This window comes from Lynx rufus, unplaced genomic scaffold, assembly GCF_022079265.1.
Source record: "Lynx rufus isolate CCGP_SWC_20201006 ecotype Redwood Valley unplaced genomic scaffold, mLynRuf1.p SCAF_9, whole genome shotgun sequence".
In the NCBI taxonomy this organism is placed as follows: Eukaryota; Metazoa; Chordata; class Mammalia; order Carnivora; family Felidae; genus Lynx; species Lynx rufus.
The window spans coordinates 110,113,179-110,134,617 of NW_025814897.1; the positions used below are offsets into that span (position 1 = coordinate 110,113,179).

Here is a 21,439-nt window from a genome sequence, read left to right on the forward strand (position 1 = left end):
TGACGCGGGGCTCGAACTCACGGACCGCGAGATCGTGACCTGGCTGAAGTCGGACGCTTAACCGACTGCGCCACCCAGGCGCCCCGTATTGTAAATGATATTTTTGAAATTTTAAATTTCCAATTGTTTATTGCCAATATTTGGAATACAATAGATTAGAAGTTGTTTCAGCCTTGCTAAACTATTCTAGTAGCTTTTATGTAGATTCCACAGGATTTTCTACATTGAGGATCATAGCATCTGCAACTAGAGTTTATTTCTTACTTTCCAGTCTGGATACCTTTTATTTCTTTCCTTGCCTTATTGAACTGGCTAGATCCGCTAGTGCAATGTTGAATATATGTGGTGAGATCAGACTTTCTCACCTTGTTCTGACCTTAGGATATCAATTTTTCACCATTAAGTATGCAGGTTATCTATTTTTTCTTGAGTAAGTGTGAGTAGTTTGTGTCTTTCAAGGAATTTGCCCATTTCATTTGTTGTTGAATTTATTGGCATAAAACTGTTCATAATATACCCTTATTATCTTTCTAAACTGTGTAGAATCTCTAGCAATATCATCTCTTTCTCTCCTGATACTGGTAATTTATATTTGTTTGTTCTCTCTTTCTCTCTCTTACTCCTTCCCTCCTTCCTCCCTTCCTCCCTCCTTCTCTCTCTCTCTCTCTCTCTCTCTCTCTCTCCCTCCCTCCCCCTCCCTCCCTTAATCTGTCTGGCAAGAATCAGGTTCTTTCTGTTGTATTCTTTTTCATTGATTTTTCACTCTGATCTTTTATTCTTTCCTTTCTTCTGCTTGCCTTGGATCTCATTTGCTCTTCTGTTTCTAGTTTTTTAAAAGTGGAAGCTGCAATCATTGATTTGGGACCATTCTTTTCTACACTGAATTATGGTGTTCTTTAATATAGTTCTTTTAATAGTGCTAAAGTTTTGAGGGCGTCTGGGTGGCTCAATCAGTTAAGCATTCAACTCTTGACTTCAGTTTGGGTCATGATCTCATGGTTGGTGAGTTCTAGCTACACATCAGGCTCTTTACTGATAGTGTGGTCAGTATGATAGTCTTATTTCCTAAAACTTTAGAATAAATCTTGCTAGGGGCGCCTGGGTGGCGCAGTCGGTTAAGCGTCCGACTTCAGCCAGGTCACGATCTCGCGGCCCGTGAGTTCGAGCCCCGCGTCGGGCTCTGGGCTGATGGCTCAGAGCCTGGAGCCTGTTTCCGATTCTGTGTCTCCCTCTCTCTCTGCCCCTCGCCCGTTCATGCTCTGTCTCTCTCTGTCCCAAAAATAAATAAACGTTGAAAAAAAAAAAATTAAAAAAAAAAAAAGAATAAATCTTGCTATATGATAAGGCAAATCCCCCCCTCCTTATTGTTATTTTTCAGAATTGTCTTTGTTTTTTCAAACTGTTACTCTTGTTTGTGAATTTTATAATTTAAGTTCCATGAAAAATCTTGTTGTGGTCTTGTTATTATATTAAATTTATGGATTAATTTGGTAGCAGCATTTTTATAGTATTAAGTGTGTCTATGAATTGATATAGCTTCTCATTTAGAGCTTCTATGAATTGATATAGCTTCTCACTTAGAGCTTTTTAAAAATGTTACTTAATTTTAACTGCCACAACAAGGAGGTAGGCACTATAATCTTCAATAGAAAGATTTTGTAGGAAAACAAGGAGCTTTCCCAAGAGCACATGGTTATTAGTAAAGCCAAAGTTGGCCTGATTCCAGAGACCATTTTGCTACATTTTATTATTCAAAATATTTTCTCCCCATGGGATAATTATACTTCCTGGCCCATTGACATAAAGCTGGGCCATGTAACTTGCTTACGCCAGTGAAATGCTAGTGGAAGTGATATATGCCACCTCCCAGGAGAAACTTTAAGAGCCAGTGTGTTTTGGTCTTAGCTCCTTTTCTTCTACTCTGAGGCTAGGATGTCTGAAATGGAAGGTATTCCTTTAGCCTGGATTCTACTATGAAGTGGCTCCTTTTTTGCACTTGCCTGGAGTGCTGCAACCTCTTAATTGGTTTCTAGAATTCTCACAAAGGCAATTTGGTATTGTTGTTGAGGCAGTGTCTCCAAAGGGGGGCAATATATATATATATATATATATATATATATATATATATATATATCCCTAGTGTCATAATTTTTGTTGCCATTATGAGTGGTATTCATTGTTTTTCAACATTGCTGAATTGAACTGTTAATTTTGGTAGTTTATTCGTAGATTCTCTTGGGTTCTCTATATGGGCACTTAAATCATCTCTAAATTATGACAACTTTGACTTTTCCTTTTCACTCTTTATATGGCTTACTTCTTTTCCTTGTCATATAGAACAGTACTAGTACTGGTTAGAAGACCAGGGGTGATATTATGTATCTGTGGTTTGTCTTCCTTTAATGAGATTAATTAAGTAAATATACTTAAAATTAAGTATACTTACTGTAGTTTTTTGGCACTTGCTTCTTGTCAGGTTGAGGAATCTGTCTTCTTAATTTGCTAGTAGTGTTTGTTATGAATGTGTGTTGTATTTTCTAAAGAGGTTTTCTATATCTTTTGAGATTATGATATGGTTTTTTAAAAACCATTATTTATTTTGAGAGAGAGCATGAGCAGGGGAGAGGTAGGGAGAGGGGGAGAGAGAATCCCAAGCAGGCTCTGTCCTGTCACCTCGGATCCCGACACAGGACTTGATCTCATGAATTGTGAGATCACGACCTGAACTGAAATCAAGAGTCAGACACTTAACCGACTGAGCCACCTAGTTGCCCCTATTTTATGGTTTTTAAAATCTTTATTAATATGATGATTTATAGTGGTAGACATCCATGAAGTTCCATCACAATTTGATCATGAGATTTTTATATATCCTGGATTTAATGTTTTATCTTTGTTCTCAGTGAGATTGATTTCTATTGTCCTTGTCCTATTCTGGTAGCAAGATTATACTTGCTTTATAAAATGAGTTGGGTAGGTTTATCCATTTCTGTTCTGGGTTTTTTTTAATATGTATTCTTTGAAGATTTGGTAAAGCTAACCTGTAAAAAAAAATCATTTGAACCTGGCATTTTGAGATGAAGGTAGGTGAAGAGGGAAATATATATTTTTTCATGTTTATTTATTTTTTGAGAGAGAGCATGAGTGAGTGTGGGGGAGGGGCAGAGAGAGGGGGACAGAGGATTTGAAGTGGGCTCTTTGCTGAGAGAAGAGAACCTGATATGGGGCTCAAACTCATGAACCATGAGATCGTGACCTGAGCTGAAGTTGGATGCTTAACTGACTGAGTCACCCAGGATCTCCTAGTAGGAAACACTTTTGATAACTAGTTTGTTTTCTTGGATGACGTTTGGTTTAAGTTTTCTGTTTCTCACAGAGTCAATTTTGGAGGTACATATATATCTTATAAAAAAAATACACAAACACACAGATTATTTACTTCTTTTCAATCATTCATCCGATACATACTTACTGAACACCTGCTGTATGGTAGACGTTTCATCTTAGTTTTCAAATTAATTGATGTGAAGTCTTTTATGACTTACAAATATTTGTACTTTTATCTCGTTTTGATTTTTTATGTCGTTTTTGTGCCTTTTTCTTGATGGTGGTGATAACACTAATAGCAGACATTTCATTTTAAACAAAAAGGGTAAGTAATTTGTTCAAAGTCACAAAGGTAGTAAATGGTTGAGTGGGATATATGAACACAGATAGACTGGCTCCAGAAACTGGCTTAACCACTATTCCATAGTATTTTGGTTTACTCTACAGTATGCTGTTTTGCTAGAGCTTTGCTTCCTATATTAGCTTTTTAGATAACAAATTCTCATTTCTGTTCAATGAATTAACAGAAATTAATTTCTCTCTTCCTTTGACAACGTCTTACCTTACTCTCATACCACAGGTTGAAGAAATCTATCACCTGTATCACGTTTGGTGGTTGAGTTGTTGAGGTTCTTTGAAGAGGCAGGTATAGTTTTGGAAAATGATCGTTTTTTCTCCCTCCGTTCTCAGTTTACATCCTTTTTGTTTGGTAACCAGTAGTAGTATCAGGCTCAGCTGCATATTCCTTTGTTATAGACTTGAGTGATCACACTTCCTGACTGACTTGCTTGGCTGGAAGAGCCCACTGAATATGCAGCAATGGCAACTAGTCTCTGCTTTTTTGAAGTAGCGAATGAAGATCTGACACAACATTTCTGAAAGGTTGCTGACCCTCCATTAAAATGTTCTGCTTTCTATTTCTTTCACTAAAGCATGTCTGGGGTTGTTTTATAATGTGGAAATAATTAGCCAATTTAACTAATAGCATCAGGCCACAGAGCCAACCAAAGAACTTTCCATCTTTTGGCTTAATTAGCTTCATTCTTTAAAATGCTTGATACTGCTGCTTTATTTACTGGTACATTACTTGCAAGCATTATTATAAAGCTATGCTAAAGGACAGAAGTCAGGCCAGTTGCTGGTTTGCTGAATCTCTTAGAATAAAAAAAACAACATGCAGCCAGATGTCAAATTTACCCACCGTCAAATGAATTATTTTTATTTTTTAATGTTTATTTAAAAATTTTTAAAATGTTTTATTTATATTTGAGAGCGAGACAGACAGACAGTGCATGAGTGGGGGAGAAGGGCAGAGACAGTGGGAGACACAGAATCTGCAGCAGGCTCCAGGTTCTGAGCTGTCAGCACAGAGCCCGACATGGGGCTCAATCTCATGAACCTGAGCCAAAGTTGGACTCCTAACCAACTGAGCCACCCAGGCACCCCAAATAAATTATTTTTAAAAGAAACTTTTTGTTAACAGATGCAATATTACCCATTTTAGAATATTGGGAAAATAGAGGAAAGGAAAACATTTCTTGCACAATAAATGTTAGCATTTTATTATATTCTTTTCCAAATTCCCATGTATTTAAAAAAAATTTTTTTTAGCATTTATTCAATTTTGAAAGACTAAGAGAGACAGAGCATGAGCAGGGGTGGGGCAGAGAGAGAGAGAGACACAGGATCCGAAGCAGGCTCCAGACTCTGAGCTGTCAGCACAGAGCCTGACGCAGGCTCGAACTCACAGACCGAGAGATCATGACCTGAGCCGAAGTCGGATGCTTAACCAACTGAGCCACCCAGGTGCCCCTCCCGTGTATTTTTAAAACAGTTGTAATCACAGTATATGCCTAGTTTTGTCCTACTACTTTTTTTTTTTAACTTGACATGCAAGCATTTTTTTCATGTTATGACATAGTCTTCTAGTTATTATTTTTAATGAATAAATTGTCCATAAGATGTATCATAAATTAATATTTTGATATCTGTAGGCATTTAAAAAAAGTTGTGTCAGGTGCCTAGGTGGCTCAGTCATTATACATCTGACTCACATACAGGTTATGATCTCATGGTTCTTGAGTTTGAGTTGGGTGAGCTCTAGCCCTGCATCAAGTGAGCCCGAGCCCTGCTTTGGGTAAATGCGAGCCCCACTTCGGATGAGCCCTGCTTCTCTCTCTCTCTCTCTCTTTCTCTTTTTCTCTCTGCGTCTCCTGGGATTCACTCTCTCCCCCCCCCCCACCTCACTTGCGCCCTGCACCTCTCTCTCTCAAAAAAAAAAAAAAAAAAAAGTTGTGTCATGTAATGTAGCATTTGTAAGCAAAGGTAGCAACTTCTTATACTTTGCCAGCATTGGGAATTTCAGTTACTTAAAATATTTTAGCCAATTTACTAGTTAATTTGTATCTGTTTGAAACTTTTTATAAGTGTTCACTATCTGTACTTTCTTTTTCTCAACTTTCTCCATATCTTTACAGTTAAATTTCTAGTGTGAAATTTAGAATAAATTCAGTTACTAGCTGTGTGCTATGATCTGAATATTTATTTCCCCAAACATTCATATGTTGGAATCTTAATGCTCAACGTGATGGTATTAGGAGAGGGGACCTTTGGGAAGTGCTTAGCTCATGTGGATGGAGTCCTCATGAATGGGATTAGTACCCTTATAACAGAGACCTCGCAGAGCTTCCTAGTTCTTTATGCCATGTGAGAATGCAATGACAAGTCTGGAACCTGTAAGAGGGCCCAGAACCCAACTTCAGCCTCCAGAACTGTGAGAAATAAATACCTGTTGTTTATAAGCTGCCACGGTCTGTGATATTTTGTTATAGGAGCCCAAACAGACTTAGATACTATACAATTTGTATTTTCAGGCTTGACACCCTGATGTACAAATCATTGAGATTCATTTCACTATTGTATGCCATTTTGTTTCAAGATGCACAGTGGCTATGGAATGATAGGTTTAATGTAATGATTTCCTGAATCTTATTTTCTTCTAATACTCTACTGGTACAAGAGTATCCCTGTGGAAGTTCTTGAAGAACTAGAATATTATTTAAAAATGTTCTTTAAATGGGACACCTGGGTGGCTCAGTTGGTTAAGCGTCTGACTCTTGATTTTGGCTCACGTCATGATCTCATGGTTTGTGAGGTTGAGTCCCAGATCAGGCTCTGTGCTGATGTCATGGAACCTGCTTGGGATTCTCTCTCTCTTCTCTCTCTGCCCCTCTCCTTGCTCACACTCTTTCTCAAACTAAATAAACATCAAAAAAAAAAATTCTTTAAACAGCAGCTATTTGTATGATGATGTTCTTTCCCAAAGAGATTAAAATAATAAAAACTGAGTGTCTATACTGTTACTTTTACTATCAGATTTTATTTTACACTAAATAGGTATATATACCTATACCTATATAGGTATATAGGTCTAAAGCCTATATAGAGTCAGTCAGCTCTGTGCTTTAGAGTCAGTCAGCTCTGTGCTAGAACCCTAACTTTTACATGTGATGTGACATGTGTAAACCATTTTTCTCAGTTGTAAAAATGGGGGCAATAATAGAATTCCTATCTCCTAGAATCACACGAATTTAGTTAGATAATATTATAAAGTGTTAGTACAGTGCCCAATACATAGGAAATGCTTAAATATCACCCATTATTAATAATAATAACATTTAGTTTTACTCTGAATAGTCAGGTTGTGTTCTAAATAATTTCTCTGTTTTGCTCCAAACTTTCTGAAAGGATTTCTTGACTATGTATTACTTGTTTTGGGGAAGCTATCAAAAAACTAAATGGCATCAGTTCACGTTATTTATTGAAACAATCATAACAAGAATAAAAACACTTTGATTTCTCCATACCTTTTATTCTCAAAAAGAAATAATTTCTTTTTTAAAATTTCTTTTTATTTACTTATTTTTTCTAGAGAGAGAGCACGAGTAGGTAAGAGGGGCAGAGAGTGAGAGAGAGAGAGAGAGAGAGAGAGAGAGAATCTTAAACAGACTCCATGTTCAGCTCAGAGCCTGATGCAGGGCTTGATCCCATGAACCTGGGATGACCTGAGATGAAATCAAGAGTTGGATGCTCAACCAACTGACCACTCAGGCGCCCCAGAATAATTTCTGTACATATTAGTTATCAGATATAGAATGTAAACTGTATAGACTAATAGCTGACAAGAATTTTATTTTTAAGGTATTCTAGACTTGTCTGCATTTATTTGGTAAATCAAATCCAAGTTCTTTAGTATTTACTCTTTGGGTATTTAAAAATTAATTTTTCAGGGTGCCTGGGTGGCTAAGTTGGTTGAGCATCCAGGTCATGATCTCACAATTCCTGAGTTCAAGCCCTGCATCAGGCCCCTCCCCAGCTCATGGGCGTGCTCTCTCAAAAATAAATAAATTGTTTTAAAATTATTTTTTTCTTATTTATGAAATATTTTATATGTATGGTATAAAACAAAGAATAATGAAAGAAACAAATATTACCTATACTTCTAGAGATAATTAAACATTTAAATATTTTTTCTTAAAGCCTATGTTTATGTATCTAAATATTTATATAAATATCCTATTGCATAGTATATCTTATATTTTTCACTTGGAGTATTTTCTTATTTCATAAGAAGTCTTTGAAAGTATCAGTTAAAAAATCTGGGGTACCTGGGTGGCTCTGTTGGTTAAGTGTCTGACTCCTGATTTTCACTCAGGTCATGGTCTCAGAACTTGTGAGATAGAGCCCCCCACCAGGCCTTGCACTGACAGTGCGGAGCATGCTTGGGATTCTCTCTCTCTGCCCCTCCCCCTGCTCTGTCTCTCAAAATAAACAAATAAACTTAAATCATAGCAAAGGTCCTAGTCAATGTAATAAAGCAAGAAAAATAAAAGGCATAGAAGTTGGGAAGGCATAAGTAAAACTGTCTTTATTTACAAATGAAATGATTATGTACAAAATTCTAGGGAATCTGCAAAATAAATATTAGAAGAAACGTATTTAGCAAGGTCATAGGATATAAAGTCTATAAACAAAAAATTAATATACTAGCAGCAAACAACTGGAAAAAAAAAAAAACAGTTTCAGGGCACCTGTCTGGCTCAGTCAGTGAGGCATGTGACTCTTGATCTAGGGGTTGCGAGTTCAAGACCCATGTTGGGTGTAGAGCTTACTTTAAAAAGATAAGTTCCATTGATAATAGCATCAAGAAACATAAAACACTTAGGGATAAATTTAATGTAAAATTAAGAAGTTCTCTATGCTGACCCTAACTATAAAACACTGTTGAGAGAAATTAAACAATAAATGGAGAGAGATACTATTGGAAGATTGGAAGATTCAGTATTGCTAAGATGTCTGTTCTTCCCAAGTTGATCTCGGAATTCAACACAATCACAGTATCAGCAGACTTTTTATAGAAATTGACAAACTGGTTAAAAAATTTATAAGGATGAATAAGCATTTTTAGCAAGGCTGTAGGATATAAGGTTAATGTACAAAAGTCCATTGGTTTTTTATACACCAACAATGAATAAGTGGCATTTTAAATTAAAAATATATTACTGTTGGGGTGCCTGGGTGGCTCAGTCGGTTAAACATCCAACTTTGGCTCAGGTCATGATCTCACAGTTTGTGGGTTCAAGCCCCACGTCGGGCTCTGTGCTGACAGCTCAGAGCCTGGAGCCTACTTCTGATTCTGTCTCCCTCTCTTTCTGCCCCTCCCCCACTTGTGCGCTTACTCACTCTCTCAAAAAATGAATAAATGATAAAAAATTTAAAAAAATATATTACTGCTTACATTATCACTGCCAAAATGAAATACTTAGGTGTAAAGTAAAAAAAAAAAATGTATAAGATCTATATGAGGAAATATATAAAGTTTTGATGTAAGATATCAAAGAACTAAAAATAAGTGGAAGAGATGTTCCATGTCCTGGATAGGAAGATTCAGTATTGGCAAGATGTCAGTTCTTCCCAGTTTGTATAGTTCCAATGCAATCCCAGTCATAATCCCAGTGAGTTATTTTGTGAATATTGACAAGCTGATTCTAAAGTTTATATGGAGAGACCAAAGACCCAGAATAGCCGACTCAGTATTAAAGGAGAAGAACAAAGTCAGAGAACTGGCACTACTTGACTTCAGGACTTAACTATAAAGCTGCATTAATCAGGGTAGTGTGGTGATGGTGAAAAAATAGATAAATAGATCAGTGGAATTGAATAGGGAGACCAGAAATAGAGCCCTAACAGAGAGCTCACATAAATATAGTCAACTGACCTTTGACAAAGAAGTAAAGGCACTACAATGGAGCAAAGATAGTCTTTTCAACAAATGGTACTGGAACAACTAGACACTCACATGCAAAAACATGAATCTAGACATGTATTACACCTTTATAAAAATTAACTCAAAATGGATCGTAATGTAAAACACAAAACTGTAGAACTCATGGAAGAAAATGTAGGTGACTTTGGGTATAGAGATGACTTTTTACATACAAGAACAAAGGAATGATCCATGGAAGAAATAATGGATAAGCTGGGCCTTATTAAAATTAAAAAGTTCTGCTCTGTAGAGATAACACCAAGAGAATGAGAAGGCAAGCCACAGACTGGGAGATATTTGCAAAAGACACATCTGATTAAAGGATTGCTATCCAAAATATAAAATAACTTTTAATAAGAAAACAACCCATTTAAAGGAATGGGCAGATCCTCCTCCACTTGCGCTCTTTCTCTCTCAAAAATAAATAAACAATAAAATAAAAAAAAAAATGGGCAGAAGACCTGTATAGGCATCTTACCAAAGAAGATAAACAGATTGCAAGTAAACACATGAAAAGATGCTCTACATCATGTTGTTTAGGGAATTGCAAATGAAAACCATGAGATACCACTACACACCTGTTAGAATAGCCAAAATCCAGAACACTGATACCAAATGCTAGCAAAGATTTGGAACATTGGAACTCTCATTCATTGTTGCAGCCACTTTGGAAGACAGTTTTGCAGTTTCTTACAAAATTAAATATACTCTTACAATATGATCCAGTAATCAGTCATGCTCTTTGGTATTTACCCAAATGAAAACTTACGTCCACATAAAAGCCTGTGCATGGATGTTTATATAGAAGCTTTCTTCCTAATCGTCAAAACTTGGAAGCAACAGGATCTCCTTCAGCAGATAAGTAGATAAACTATATATATCTAAACAGTAGAATATTATTCAGCACTAAGATGAGCTATCAAGCCATAAAAATATATGGATGAAACTTAAGTGCATGTTACTGAGTAAAAGAAACCTATCCAAAAAGGCTACAAGCTGCATTATTCCAAGTATATGACATTTTGGAAAAGGTAAAACCATGAAGACTATAAAAGGATTCATGGTTGCCAGGGGTTGGAGGGAAGCAGAGATGAATAGGGAAAGCACAGAAGATTTTCAGGGCAGTGAAACTATTCTTTGTAATCCTATAATGATGGATACATATATGTTAATCAAAACCCATAGGATGGATAACACTAGGAATGAATCCTGTGGACTTATGGTGATGATGATATGTCAGTTGGTTCATTAACTTCATTGATTATAACAAATGTACCATTATGGTACTGGAAGTTGATAGTGGAAGAGGTTGTGTTTATATGGGGACACAGGTATATGAGAATTCTTTGTATCTTCCTTCAACTTTTCCCTCAAAACTGCTGTAAAAAAATAAAGGTTATTCATTTAAACATTTTTAATTCCATTATAATTAACATATAGTTTTAATTCCATTATAATTAACATATTAGTTTCAAGTAGACAGTCTAGTGATTCAACAATTCTGTGTATTACTCAGGTAGTGCTCATCATAAGTGTACTCTTAATCCCCTCTCCCTATTTCACCCATTCGCCCCATCCACCTCCCCTCTGGTAATCATTTTGTTCTCTATATTTAATAATATGTTTTTTTGTTTAAGAATCTTTTTCTCTTTGTTCATTTGTTTTCTTGAATTCCACATCTGAGTGAATTCATATGGTATTTGCCTTTTTCAGTCTGACTTATTTCACTTAGCGTTATAAGGATTCATCTATATTGTTGCAAATGGCAAGATTTCATTCTTTTCTGTGGTTGAGTAATATTCCAGTGTGTGTGTGTGTGTGTTTGTGTGTGTGTGTGTGTGTGTGTATCTCCCGTCTTTTTTTTTTTTTTCTCATTAAGCTTCTATTTTAATGGGTTTCAAAATTCCGTGACAGAATTTTGGTCAAGTTGTTTCTATTAAGAAGTACTGATTTTAAAAACTAATAACTTAAAACTGTCACACACACACACACACACAAATCCAAGTGATCGACAAAACATTCTCTTTTCCTTCTGAAGGTTTTATAATGCATTGTTATCATTAACGAGTCTTTTACTATTAAGTGGCCAATTGACACAAACAGTTCTGAGACTGTTCTTCCACCACTGATTTAAGGCTGGGATGACTGGTATTCAGGATAATATTCATTTAGCCTTTTGAGCTTTTGGAACAGACTTGGTGACTTTGCCAGCGCTAGCTACCTTCTTGTCCACTGCTTTGATGACACCCATAGCAGCCATCTGTCTCATGTCACAAACAGCAGAAGAGCTCAGAGGAGGATAGAGAAGTTCTCAACACTCATAGACTTGCCAGGAACCAAATCAACAATGGCAGCATCACCAGATTTCAAGAACTTCGGAACCATTTTGTAACTTTTTTCCAGAATGATGATCAATCTCCTTTGGCTCAGTGAACAACTAGGTGACGATCCAGCCCAGGTGTATATCCATCGCTGATTTGGCCTGGATGGTTCAAGATAATCACCTGAGCCATGAAGCCAGCTGCTTCTATTGGTAGGTCATTTTTGTTATCGCCAGCCACATTGCCACAATGAACATCTTTGGCAGATATGTTCTTGACATTGAAGCCCACATTGTCCCCAGGAAGAGTGTCACTCAGAGTTTCATGGTATGTTTCAATAGACTTTACTTCAGTTGTGTAACATTGACTGGAGCAAAGGTGACCACCATGTCAGGTTTAAGAATACCAGTCTCCACTCGGCCCACAGGGACAGTACCAATACCATCAATTTTGTAGACATCTGGAGAGGAAGACGCAAGGGCTTGTCAGTTGGTTGAGTTGGTGGCAGAATGCAATCCAGAGCTTCAAAAAGTGTGGTTCTACTGCCCTTGCCATCTTTATGGGTGACTTTCCATCCCTTGAACCAAGGCATGTTAGGACTTGGCTCCAGCACGTTTTCATCATTCCAACCAGAAATTGTAATAAATGCTACTCTGTCGGGGTTGTAGCCAATTTTCTTAATGTAGGTGCTGACTTCCTTATTATTTCCTCATATCTCCTGGCTGTAAGGTGGCTCAGTAGAATCCACTTTGTTAACACCAATAATAAGTTATTTTACACCCAATGTGTAACATGCTCACAGGTCTGCCCATTCTTGGAGATACTGCTCCAAATTTACCAACACCAGCAGCAACAATCAGGACAGCACAGTCAGCCTGAGATGTGCCTGTAATAATGTTTTTTATAAAGTCTCTGTGTCCTGGGGCATCAATGATGGTCACATAACACTTGCTGGTCTTGAATTTCTACAGGGAGATATCAATGGTGATACCATGTTCACATTCAGCTTTCAGTTTATCCAAGACCCATGCGTACTTGAAGGAGCTCTTTCCCATCTCAATAGCCTCCCTCTCAAATTTTTCAATAGGTTTTTTGTTGATCCCATCACATTTGTAGGTCAGATGACCAGTAGTGGTAGACCTACCTGAATCTGTGTGTCCATTGACGATGATGTTGATATGAGTATTTTTCTTTCCCATTTTGGTTTAGGTTTAGCTGTGGTTTTCATGACACCTGTATTCTGGCTATAAACCTGTTGCAAAAAATATATATCACATCTTTATGCATTCACATATCTATGGACTCTTGGGTTGCTTCCATATCTTGGCTATTGTAAATAATGCTGTAATAAACGTAGGGGTAAATATATCTTTTTGAATTAATGTTTTCATGGTTTTTCTTTTTTTGGTAAGTAGTGGAATTACTGGATAATATGGTAATTCTATCATGAATTTTTTAAGGAACCACTGTACTGATTTCCACAGTGGCTGCACTAGTTGGCATTCCTCACCAGCAATGCACAAGAGTTCCTTTTTCTCCACATCCTTGCCAACACTTGTTTCTTGTGTTTTTCATTTTAGCCATTCTGACAGGTGTGTGGCGATACCTCATTGTAGTTTTGATTTGCATTTCCCTGATGATGAGTGATGTTGAGCATCTTTTCATGTCTCTGCTGATCACCTGTAATCCTTCCTCAGAGAAATGTCTGTGCATGTCTTCTGTCCATTTTTCGGTTGGAGTATTTGTTTTTTGAGTGTTGAGTTGTATAAGTTGAGTTGTATAAGTTCTTTATATATTTTGGATACTAACCCTTTATTGGATATGACATTTGCAAATATCTTCTCTCATTCAGTAGTAGTCTTTTAGTTTTGTTGATTGTCTCCTTTGCTGTGCAGAAGCTTTTTATTTTGATGTAGTCCCAATAATTTATTTTTGCTTTTGTTTCCTTTGCCTCAGGAGACATATCTAGAAAAATGTTGCTATGGGTGATGTCAGAGAAATTACTGCATGTGCTCTCTTCTGGGATTTTTATGGTTTCAGGTCTCACATTTAGGTCTTTAATTCATTTTGGGTCTATTTTTATGTATGGAGAAAGTGGTCCAGTTTCATTTTTTCACATGTAGCTGTTCAGTTTTCCTAACACCATTTGTTGAAGAGACTGTCTTTTTCCTATTGCTTATTTTTGCTTTCTTTGTTGAAGATTAATTGACCCCATATAATCATGGGTTTATTTCTTTTTAAATAGAGGTTTAATTTTTTAAATTTTTTATTTTTGAGAGAGAGAGTGTGTGTGTGCATGAATGTGGGAGGGGCAGAGAGCAAGGGAGACACAGAATCTGAAGCAGACTCCAGGGTCTGAGCTGTCAGCCAGAGCCTGATGTGGGGTTTGAACTCATGGACCATGAGATCATGACCTGAGCCAAAGTCAGATGCTTAAATGACTAAGCCACCCAAGTGCCTCAATCATGGGTTTATTTCTGGGTTCTCTATTCTGTTCTGTTGCTCTGTGTGTCTGTTTTTGTGCCAGTACCATACCGTTTTGATTACTGCAGCTTTGTAATATAACTTGAAGTGTGGGATTGTGACACCTCACCTCCAATTTTGTTTTTCTTTGTTAAGATTGCTTTGGCTATTCAGAGTCTTTTGTGGTTCCATACAAATTTTAGGATTATTTGTTCTAGTTCTGTGAAGAATGCCTATGGTACTTTGATAGGGATTGCATTAAATCTGTAGATTGCTTTTTGTACTGTAGACATTTTAACAATGTTCTCTCAGTCCATGAGCATGGAATATCTTTCCACTTGTTTGTGTCATCTTCAGTTTCTTTCATCAGTGTTTTATTGTTTTAAAAGTACAAGTATTTAATCTCCTTGGTTAAGTTTATTCTTATGTGTTTTATTATTTTCAGTGTAATTGTAAATGGGACTATTTTCTTAATTTCTCCTTCTGCTACTTCATTATTAGTGTATAGAAATACAAAGGATTTTTGTTTATTGTTTTGTATCTTGTGACCTTACTGAATAGATGTATCAGTTCTAGTAGTGTTTTGGTGAAGTCTTTACTATAAAATAAAACATCATGGTGGCATCCATCCTCTTCTGTGTTTCTTAGTATGGACCTGCTTGGGTTGATTTTGTTGGGGGCTCTCTGTGCCTTGGATTTCTGTTTCCTTCCTCATATTCAGGAAGTTTTCAGCTATAATTTCTTCAAATAAATGTTCTGCTACCTTTTTTCTCCTCCTCCTAGGACCCCTGTAATGTGAATGTTATTATACTTGACAGTATTTCTGAGTTCCCTTAAGCCTATTTTCATTTTTTATTATTTCTTTTCTCTCTTTTGTTCAGCTTGATTGCTTTCTATTACTCTTCTCCAGGTCACTTATCCATTCTTCTGCTTCCTCTGGTCTGTTAATTATTCCCTCTGATGTATTTTTAGTTTTAATTATTGAGTTCTTTACCTCTGGTTGGTTCTTTTTTATGTTGTCTATCTCTTTTTTTAAAATTTTTTTTAACGTTTATTTATTTTTGAGACAGAGACAGAGCATGAACGGGGGAGGGGCAGAGAGAGAGGGAGACACGGAATCGGAAGCAGGTTCCAGGCTCTGAGCCATCAGCCCAGAGCCCGATGTGGGGCTCGAACTCACAGACCACAAGATCGACCTGAGCTGAAGTCGGATGCTTAACCGACCGAGCCACCCAGGCGCCCCTATGTTGTCTATCTCTTTGTTGAGAGTCTCACTGAAGTTCTCTGTTTTTTCCACCAAGTCCAGTGAGTATCTTTATGACCATTACTTTAAATTCTCTATCAGGCATATTACTTACCTCCATTTTGTTTAGCTCTTTTGCTGTGATGTTTTCCTGTTCTTTAATTTGGGACATATTCTTATGTCTTCTCATTTTGTCTTACTCCTTGTGTCTGTTTCTATGTGTTAGGAAAGTCAGCTATATCTCCTGCTCTGGAAATTAGTGGCCTTATGAAGAAGAGGTCCTGTAGTGGCCTGTAGTGCAATGTCCTCTGTTCACCAGAACCTGGGGTGTCTCCTGTATGTTGCATGTGCCCTGCTTTTGTGGCCAAGCTGCATTTGCCTTCAGTCCAATCTTCTGCAATGGCTCTCTTTGTTGTGGGCAGATTTTGGTCCCTGTGTTGTTAGTGGCCCATGGTGGAGCCACACTGGGTTTGAATTGAGTCAGACCAGGGTTTTACCAAAGCTGTGGTAGCACCGAACTGTAGGGCACTTTCCCTGTGTTGTCCTCTGAGAAGCTTTCATTGGTGGGTAGGGCCTGCAGTCAGACCCGATGTCTCCCCCAACTCACTGCTAGGGCCACAGTCAGACTGGTGTGTGTGGTTATCTTCCCCTCACTTTGGGGCAGGAGTCACTTTGGAGTTGTGCTGGCCCCTGTGAGGGCTGCTTGCACACTGCCAGGCTTGTGGCACCACTCTGGATGGGTTCCTACCAAGGATTGTTGGAGGGGGTGTGTCTACAGGAGAATGCAGGGGCAGGGCCCACAGTGCTAGCAAGTTCTGCCAGTCTGCTGCAGGAAGGGGCTTGCACCCACTGGGGAAAACTCCTGCCCAGGCTAGGATGGAGGGGGGTGCTTCCTGCTGAAGGAAAACCCTAAGGATGGAGCACACTGTTAACAAGCTAGGTGGAGAGTGTTTGCTCTGCACTGGTTCTTACAGGAGTCTCTATATCTAGGGTGAGGTATAGGGGAGGGAAATGGTGCCTGCCAGCTCTTTTATTCTTGGAGAAGTCTCCCTCTCTTCATACCTCTCCCCAGGTATTTTTCAAGCTGCTGCTTCCATGCTGTATCTCAGCAGGGCTATTTGTTGTGCTGTCTCTTTTTTTTTATTTAAAAAAAAAATTTTTTTTTCAACGTTTATTTATTTTTGGGACAGAGAGAGACAGAGCATGAACGGGGGAGGGGCAGAGAGAGAGGGAGACACAGAATCGGAAACAGGCTCCAGGCTCTGAGCCATCAGCCCAGAGCCTGACGCGGGGCTCGAACTCACGGACCGCGAGATCGTGACCTGGCTGAAGTCGGACGCTTAACCGACAGCGCCACCCAGGCGCCCCTGTTGTGCTGTCTCTTTAAGGATGGGGACTCAGTTTCCTATCCCTTCCAGCTCTCCCAGAGCCCAGCTGCTGATTTTTAAAGTGCCAGGTGTCAGGCCCCACTGATTGTAATAACTTGTGAAGTTAGGCCTTCTAGTTTTCAAACCCGAATGTTATGGGATTTGTCTGGTCAGTTTGGGTCCTCTGTGACTGGGGTGCCTGATGTGGGGTCTGCTCCTCTCCTCTCTCCATGCCCTGGTGTTCCTCCCTCCTGTGGACAGCGCTGTGGGTCATTTTGTCTCTTTACTGTGTTTCTGCACTTCCTACCCTCTTCTATGTGGCCTTTTGTCTACATTTATCTGTCTGTGCCGCTAGTGTTCAGGTCATTTTCTGAGTTATTTACACTGATGTGGGTGTTATCTAGGTGTATCTGTGGGACAGGGTAAGCCTAAGCTCCTCCTACTCTGCCCTCTCCCCCAGAAGTCTCCAAAGGTTATTAATTTTTAATTAATTATTTTTCTTTTCTTTAATTAATTAAATTTTTTTTTCTTGAGTGAGAGAGAATGTGCCTGCGCATGAGTGCAAGAGGGGCAGGGAAAAACAGGGAAAATATTATATGGAAATGGAAAGGATCTAGGATAATTAAAAGAATCTTTAAAAAGAAGAACATTACTGGAGGACTTAACTTACCCAACAGAATATTTTCTAGAAAGCTACAATAGTTAAGACGGTATTGAATTTGGCATAAAGACAGAAAAATGGGGAAAAAATGGAGTCCAGAAATAGGCCCATACTTATATGGCTACTTGATTTTTTTTATAAAAGCATCAAAATAATCCAACAAGGAACATTTTTTAAATTGAGGTATAATTGATATATTAGTTTCAGGTATATAACATGATGATGTGACATTTGCATACATTGTGAAATGATCGTTGCAATAAGTCTGATATCCATCACCATACATAGATAAAAAATTTTTTCTTATGGTAACTTGTAAGATCTCTTTTTTTTGGCAACTTTAAATGTGTAATACAATATTAGTAACTATAGTCACCATGGTGAACTTTACATTCCCTTGACTTACTTTATAACTGGAAGTTTATACCTTTTGACCCCTTTACCTCCTCCACCCCCACTACCAGGAGCCACCAATATGTTCTCTGTATCTATAAGCTCATTTTTTCTTTTAGATTCTACGTATAAGTGAGATCAAATGGTATTTGTCCTTTTCTGACTTACTTCACTTAGCATAATGCCTTCAAGATTCATCTGTGTTGTCACTAAGGGCAAGATTTCATTTTTCTTTTTTTTTTTTAATAATTTTTGTAATGTTTACTTATTTATTTTGAGAGACAGCGTGAGAGAGCAGGGGAGGGGCGAGAGAGAGGATGAGAGAGAATGCCAAGCAGGCTCTGCATTGTTAGTGCAGAGCCCCCTGCTGGGCTTGATCTCATGAACCGTGAGATCATGATCTGAGAGGAAATCAAGAGTCAGATGCTTAACCTACTGAGTCACCTTGGTGCCCAAGATTTCGTTTTTCTAAAGGCTGAATAATATTCCATTGTATATATACATGCCACATTTCCTTAAAAAAAAATTTTTTTTTTTGAGAAAGTGAGCATGAACAGGAGAGGGGCAGAGGGAGAGAGAGGGAGAGAATCTTAAGCATGCTACCACCCAGTGCGGAGCCTGTGGCAGGGCTCAGTCTCACCACCATAAGATCCTGACCTGAGCCGAAATCAAGAGTTGGGTGCTTAACTGACTGAGCCACCCAGGGGCCCCAACATTTTCTTTATCCATTGATTCATTAGTGGAAACAGGTTGTTTCCATGTCTTGGCCATTGTAAATAATGTTGCAGTGAACATGGGGGTACATATGTCTTTTCAAGTTAGTGTTTTTGTTGTCTTTAGATATATACCAAGAGGTGGAGTTGCTGGGTCATATGGTAGTTATAGTGTTAATTTTCTGAGGAGCCTCCATACTGTTTTTTCATAGTGGTTTCATAGTAAGGTTACATCCTTCCCAACAGTGCACAAGGTTCATTTTTCTCCACATCCTCACCAACACTTTATTATTTCTTATCTTTCTGCTATTGGTTTGTATGAGTTCTTTATATATTACAGATATGAACTCCTTTTATCATATACATGAATTGCAAATTTTTCTCACATTTATTAGTAAGTTGCCTTTTCATTTTGTTGATGGTTTCCTTAGCTCTGCAGAAGCTTTTTAGCTGATGTAGTCTCATTTGTTTATTTTTATTTTTGTTGCCTTTGTTTTTGGTGTCAAATCCAAAAGTTAATCACCAAGACCAATGTCAAGGAGCTTCCTGTCTGTTTTCTTCTAGGAGTTTTGTGATTTCAGGTCTTACATTCATGGTCTTTAATCCTTTTTTTTTTTTTTTTTAAGTTTATTTTGAGAAAGACAGCACAAGTGGGAGAGGGGCAGAGAGAGAGGGAGACAGAGAATCCCAAGAAGGTTCCACGCTGTCAGTGCAGAGCCCGATGTGGGGCTCAAACTCATGAAACCGTGAGATTGTGACCTGAGCCAAAACCAAGAGTCAGACTGAGCCACCCAGGGGCCCCTGGTCTTTAATCCATTTTGAGTTAATTTTTGTGTATTGTGTAAGATAGCGGTCCAGTTTCATTCTTTTGCAGAATATTTATATTTTTAATTTGCAAATAATTTTAGACTTACAGAAGAGTTGCAAAAACAGCACAAAGAATTCTTGTACATCTTTCATCCAGTTTTCCGTGTAATATATATTTTTAATGTTTATTTTTGACAAAGCGAGAGAGAGAGAGCATGAGCGGCGGAGGGGCAGAGAGAGAGGGAGACACAGAATCTGAAGCAGGCTCGAGGCTCAGGGCTGTCAGCACAGGGCCTGACGTGGGGCTCAAACTCACATACTGTGAGATCATGACCTGAGCTGAAGTCAGACGCTCAACCTACTGAGCCACCCAGGCGTCCCTATGATTGATATTTTAAACCCCTTATAGTACAATAATCAAAACTAACAAATTAACACTAGTAAAACAGTATTAACTAAACTATAGACTTCATTAAGATTTTACCAACTTTTCTACTAATGTCCTTTTTTGGTTCCTGGATCCATTACAGGACCTCACTTTGCATTTAGTTGTTAGGTCTTATTAATCTCTTTCAATCTGTGACAGTTTCTCCAACTTCCTTTTTCTTTTATGACCTTGACACTTTTGAAAAGTACTTGTCAGGTATTTTGTAGAATGTCCTTCAATTTGAACTTGCGTGATGTTTTCTTGTATTAGATTGAGGTTATGCATTGTTGGGAAGAATACCAAACAGATGATGTGCCCATTTCAGTGTGAGTTATGAGGGAATTGATGATGTTGATGTCTCTTTAGTGGCAATATTAACCTTGATCATTTGGTTAAGGTGTTATCTGTCAGATTTTTCTAAGTAGAGTTACTTTGTGTAATTTTTAAATATTTGGGGGAAATACTGTGAGAATTTGCAAATATACTGTTTTTCCTTAAATGTTCATCTACTAACTTAATATTCATTGGTAGGTCTGGCCTGTAGCAATTATTACTGTAGTATTACTGTGATATCATATGTCCTCATTTCTTCTACATTTATTTATTGGAATTTATCTATAATGAAGTGTTGTCCCTTCTAAATCTTTTATTTATTAATCCAGTTATTTAATCAGGATGAACTTTTGGTTATTTATTTTACTTGGGGGGTTATAGTTCAGTACTATTTTTTGCACTATTTTGAGTATTTTCAGATGTTATAATTCCTGCCTTACAATGTTATTATTTTTTCTTTAAACTGTTAGTTGTATGTTAAGAAAAATATGAGAAGAAAAAATGCTTTTTGTATTTACTCATTTACTTCTGGTGCTCTTCATTTCTTCCTGTGTATCTGGGTTTTCATCTTCAGTCTAAAGAATATCCTTTAGCATTTCTTGTAGTACAGGTCTTCTGCCAATGAATTACTCAATCTTCTGTTTACCAAAAAATGTCTTTGTCTTACCCTCATTTTAAAATAAATATATTTCAGTGGACTTGAAATTCTAGCTTGATAGTGCTTTGAAGTGAAGTCATTCCATTGTCTTCTGGCCTCTATTGTTTCTCAGAAGAAGTCAGCTGTAATTTATATTATAGGTCCTCTGTAGGTAGTATGTGCTTTTTCCCCCAGCTTGTTTCAAGATTTTCTATCTTCTTTATTAAAAAGATAACTTTGACCATTATGTACTTAGGTATTATATTCTTTGCACTTATCTTGCTTGGGGTTTGCTGAGCTTTTCACATCTTAATATTTTTCATCAAATTAAAAAACATTACTTTTCATATTTTCATATTTTTTCTCCTGTCCATTTAATATTTTTCCTGTCCATTCCACTTTCTTTTCCTTCTGGAACTCCC

At 37.6% G+C, this 21,439-nt stretch overlaps 1 protein-coding gene and 1 pseudogene across 1 annotated transcript in view; one reads left to right on the forward strand and one right to left on the reverse strand.

The window, feature by feature from the left end:
• The window catches only part of CUNH11orf80 (chromosome unknown C11orf80 homolog), a 97,573-nt gene that overhangs the window by 22,625 nt on the left and 53,509 nt on the right, over window positions 1-21,439 (forward strand). The gene's annotated exons all lie outside the window — the stretch shown is intronic.
• Window positions 11,817-13,172, reverse strand: LOC124505175 (elongation factor 1-alpha 1-like; annotated as a pseudogene).